Here is a 5,271-nt window from a genome sequence, read left to right as displayed (position 1 = left end):
TGGATAGAACTGGAGAGCATTATGCTAAGTGAAATAAGCCAGTCAATGAAGGAAAAACACCACATGATCTCACTCACTCATGGATAATAAAGAACATTATAAACTTATGAACAAAAATAGATACAGAGGCAGAGCTGCCTCAAACAGACTGTCAAACTACAGCAGGAAGGCCGGGGAAGGTTGGGGGGTAGGAGGGGAGGGTAAGAGATTAACCGAAGGACTTGTATGCATGCATATAAGCATAACCAATGGACATAAGACACTGGCGGGTAGGGTTGGCCGGGGGATTGTTAAGGGCGGGAAAAAAAGGAGACATATGTAATACTCTTTGTCATACTTTAAGGAATAAAACAATTTAAAAAAAAGAAATGATAATCCGGGGGTGGGGGAAAAAATAGAAATTGGTCATATAGGCTTTTTCAAATCTGCTTTGCTAGATCTTTTTATTCAGAAGGAAATTTTGGACTGAGCTTTAGTCAACCCCTCATGGTGCAGAAGACAAGCCATAGAGTTGCCATCTGGATTTTTCTACAATACCTATGGTTTGGGTGGCTTCCTCAAGTTCTTGAGGTCTCCCAAATGTCTTGAGGTTCTTTTCTTTCCATTGTTCAGGAAAGGAACGTTCGTTCCTTACCTGGAAAGACTGCCATGAACCACTGACCAAGCAATGTACCATGCCATTTCTCCAGTGGGCTTTTATTGGCTTTAAAGTCAATCTTTATTCCGTAAGGCTTTCTGATAACATCTATAATCCAGGCATGTCTCTCTCTTGCATGCCATTCCAGTCAAAGTGTTGTTTAATAAAACCACAATTGAAAACTAGTTTTGTTGAATTCATGCAAAGAAACGTATTGCAGCCCTAACCGGTTTGGCTCAGTGGATAGAGCATCGGCCTGTGGACTCAAGGGTCCCAGGTTCAATTCCAGTCAAGGGCATGTACCTTGGTTGCAGGCACATCCCCAGTAGGGGGTGTGCAAGAGGCAGCTGATCGATGTTTCTCTCTCATCAATGTTCCTAACTCTCTATCCCTCTCCCTTCCTCTCTGTAAAAAATCAATAAACTATATTTAAAAAAAAAAAGAAAGAAACATATTGCAATGAAAATAATAATACTCACTCATTAAAAGTTGCCAAATTCTGGAGGGATTAGATAGAGAGAAAAATATAAATGCTTCAATATTGCTTATGAAGGTATAATTTACCAAATTTTTCTAGGGAAAAAACAAGTTTTCTTATATCTGGAAAACAAAATATTTTTTAAAAATCAGCAGTATTTTCAGTCCTATATAATCAATTTTTGTTTATCCTGGTTGTTCATCTATACTCCATAAATTCAGTTATTCCTTAAAGTTCTATAAATCTTCATCTAGTTTAAAGATATTATCTGCTCATAAAATTTTAATTTAGAGTAAGTCAGAGTCCTTTTCATTAATTTCTTTAAAGATGCAATATATTTGCAAATGCAACAGAGTGAAACAATGATTGTAAATTACAAACTTGAAATGACATGGTTATAGATCTGATTATAATGCAATTGATAAAGAACTTTGCTTTTTTGTAAGATAAAACATTTCAAGATTTCTTGGTAAATAGTAATTACTATGAAATGACACAAAAGGACAATACCAAACCCACATTTTTAGATTTAACACATGATTTCAATATATAAAAAACAAATAATATTCAAGATTTTAAAATGCTGTCCATGGCTTACTGGAAGTGTGCATTGAGCACTGGAAACAATTAATAGATTTCCAATATGTGGACCATAAACCCTTAGAGTACCACTGCTGGATGCCTCCACAAGGAGCCATCACCCTTGGCTTGCTGGGTATTACTGTCAGTATACCTTTACCTCTGAGAGTTTTTGTTTTGTTGTTTGAATTTGGCTTTGAATCTTGTAAGGAGGCTGAAAATTTTAGATCATCAATTTTAATAAAAATATATGCAAACAAATAGGACAGTTATTTTTGTATTTGGCAAAGCTTCCCATGTGATTTCAAGCATATTAAATAGGCCTACTAAGTTCAAAAAACTTAGGAGAGAGAATAAATCCTTGAGGTATTCCAGGGGCCCATTAAAATACTAGTAAATCAAAGTCATTTCTCAGTTTAAAAAGTCTTAAAATTTAAACTTTGGAAAGGTTATCAAATATACTTAACCAAAAGATCATAATATAATTTTTTTTGTAAACCTGGGTAAACAAACACACATTTTATAGTAATAACTTTAAAAGACACTAATCAAACTTAAATTGGTTTTAATATTAAGTATTTTGTCCAGATCATAGAATCCTTCTTAATCTATACAGGCATTTAATTTTTTTAGGCCAATAAAATATCACACCCTAGTAATGCCATCTGGAGGCAGAAAACCTGTCACATGTAATACACAGACGAACACATATCATATAAAGACCATACAAATACTTGGAATTAATAACTTTTGTAGAAAAGGAACAAGTTGTTTTGTTTTGTTCTTTTCATTTGCTTTTGGCAGCTTTTAAGAAGACTGGAGAATCCTTTTACCTAATCAGAAATAATCACTTTGAGAACAACTCAATTTCAATCCTTGTCCTTCAAAAATGTATCTTTGGATTTTCTATTTTATATTACCAAACCATGCAGTTTCTTTTCAATTTAATTTGAATTCTTAATATTTAGAAACATTATTATTTTTTAATTTTATTTTTTTATAATTTTTATTTCTTGAAGTATTACAAAGAGTATTACACATGTCTCCTTTTTTCCTCCCCTTGACATTCCCCCGGCCCCTACCCCACAGTGTCTTGTGTCCATTGGTTATGCTTATATGCATGCATATAAGTCCTTCAGTTGATCTCTTAACGCCCCCCCCCCCCCCCCCCCCCGCAAACCCACCCCAGGCTTCCCACTGTAGTTTGACAGTCTGTTCAATGTTGCTCTGCCTCTGCATCTACCCCTGTTCATCAGTCTATACTGGTCCCCATTATCTGTCCCAACCTCACTGGAGCAGTCCCAACCTCACCGGGGCCGTCTCGGCCTCACTGGGGCTATTTCAACCTCACCGGGGCCGTCCCTACCTCACCGGGGCCGGAGAAACATTATTATTAATATTATTATTAAAAGTAAGTGATCGGTATTGTCTGCCTAGCTTGGCAAATATTTTTTTATGACTTTTAGAAATATAAACTCTTTTACTGGAAAACACACTCATACCTTTAAGAGACATACCTAATAAACTAAAAGACATTTATTAACAGCTCCAAATTTATTTTCTAGTTTTTATTTTAATAAAAGGCCAAAAGTCCTTCTTCAAAGATCTAGAACGAACTCTCCAAAAATTCATCTGGAATAAAAAAAGACCCCGAATAGCTGCAACGATCCTGAGAAAGAACAAAGTAGGTGGGATCTCAATGCCAGATATCAAGCTGTATTACAAAGCCACTGTTCTCAAAACTGCCTGGTACTGGCACAAGAACAGACATATAGATCAGTGGAATAGAATAGAGAGTCCAGAAATTAGCCCGAACCAATATGCTCAATTAATTTTTGACAAAGGAGGCATGAACATACAATGGAGCCAAGATAGTCTCTTCAATAAATGGTGTTGGGAAAATTGGACAGACATATGCAAGAAAATGAAACTAGACCACCAACTTACACCATACACAAGAATAAACTCAAAATGGATAAAGGACTTAAATGTACGACAGGAAACCATAAAAATTCTAGAAGAATACAAAGGCAACAAAATCTCAGACATATGTCAAAACAATTTCTTCACTGATACAGCTCCTAGGGCAGTTGAAACTAAAGAGAAAATGAACAAATGGGACTACATCAAAATAAAAAGCTTCTGCACAGCAAAAGAAACCATCAACAAAACAACAAGAAAACCCACCTCGTGGGAAAACATATTTGCCGTCATATCTGATAAGGGCTTAATCTCCAAAATTTATAGGGAACTCATACAACTTAACAAAAAGAAGATAAACAATCCAATCAAAAAATGGGCAAAGGATCTAAATAGACACCTTTCAAAAGAGGACATTCAGAAAGCCAAGAGACATATGAAAACATGCTCAAAGTCACTAATCATCCGAGAGATGCAAATCAAAACAACAATGAGGTACCATCTCACACCTGTCAGAATGGCCATCATCAACAAATCCACAAACGACAAGTGCTGGAGAGGATGTGGAGAAAAAGGAACACTTGTGCACTGCTGGTGGGAATGCAGACTGGTGCAGCCACTATGGAAGGCAGTATGGAGGTTCCTCAAAAAATTGGAAATGGAACTCCCATTTGACCCTGTGATCCCACTTCTAGGAATATATCCCAAGAAACCAGAAACACCAATCAGAAAGGATATATGCACCCAGATGTTCATAGCAGCACAATTCACCATTGCTAAGATCTGGAAACAGCCTAAGTGCCCATCAGTAGATGAATGGATTAGAAAACTGTGGTACATCTACACGATGGAATACTATGCTGCTGTTAAAAAGAAGGAACTCTTACCATTTGCAACAGCATGGATGGAACTGGAGAGCATTATGCTAAGTGAAACAAGCCAGTCAATGAAGGAAAAATACCACATGATCTCACTCTTTCATGGATAATTAAGACCATTACAAACTTTTGAACAATAATAAATACAGTGGCAGAGCTGCCTCAAACCGATTGTCGGACTTCAGTGGTAAGGCCAGGGAGGGTTGGGGGACAGGAGGGAGGCTAGTAAGAGATCAACCGAAGGACTTGTATGCATCCATATAACCATAACTAATGGACATACGACACTGGGGGGTAAGGGAGGGCAGGGGCTTGTCAAGGGTGGGGGGGGGGGGGGAAAGGACACTTATGTAATACCCTTTGTAATACTTTTAGCGAAAAATAAAAAAAAAATAAAAAATAAAATAAAAAAAATAAAAATAAATAAATAAATAAAAGGCCAAAAGTAGGTGAACTTAAAACTTGTATAGCAATCAATGTTTAACAGATGAAATAAGTTCATTTGATTTGCTTAGATGGCTAAGGTTTTTAAAAAATATATGGTCCAGATAAGATTTGAATTGTTTTTAGAGCAATACCTCTGGCCCTGTAAAGACTTCATCTACACTAATAAAAGACAAACATGCAAATTGACCATACCTTCACTACACCTTAAGCCACGCCCACCAGCCAATCAGAGCGACTATATGCAAATTAACCCAACCAAGATGGCGGCCAGCAGCCACAGAGCTGGAGCAAGCAGAAGGCTTGGTTGCTCCAGTGATGGAGGAAGCCAAGCT

This window comes from Myotis yumanensis, unplaced genomic scaffold, assembly GCF_028538775.1.
Source record: "Myotis yumanensis isolate MYYU_CA2020_CCGP unplaced genomic scaffold, mMyoYum1.0.hap1 SCAF_1, whole genome shotgun sequence".
Lineage (NCBI taxonomy): Eukaryota > Metazoa > Chordata > Mammalia > Chiroptera > Vespertilionidae > Myotis > Myotis yumanensis.
The sequence above is the reverse complement of the archived record's forward strand: the minus strand, read 5'-3'. Positions refer to the sequence as shown.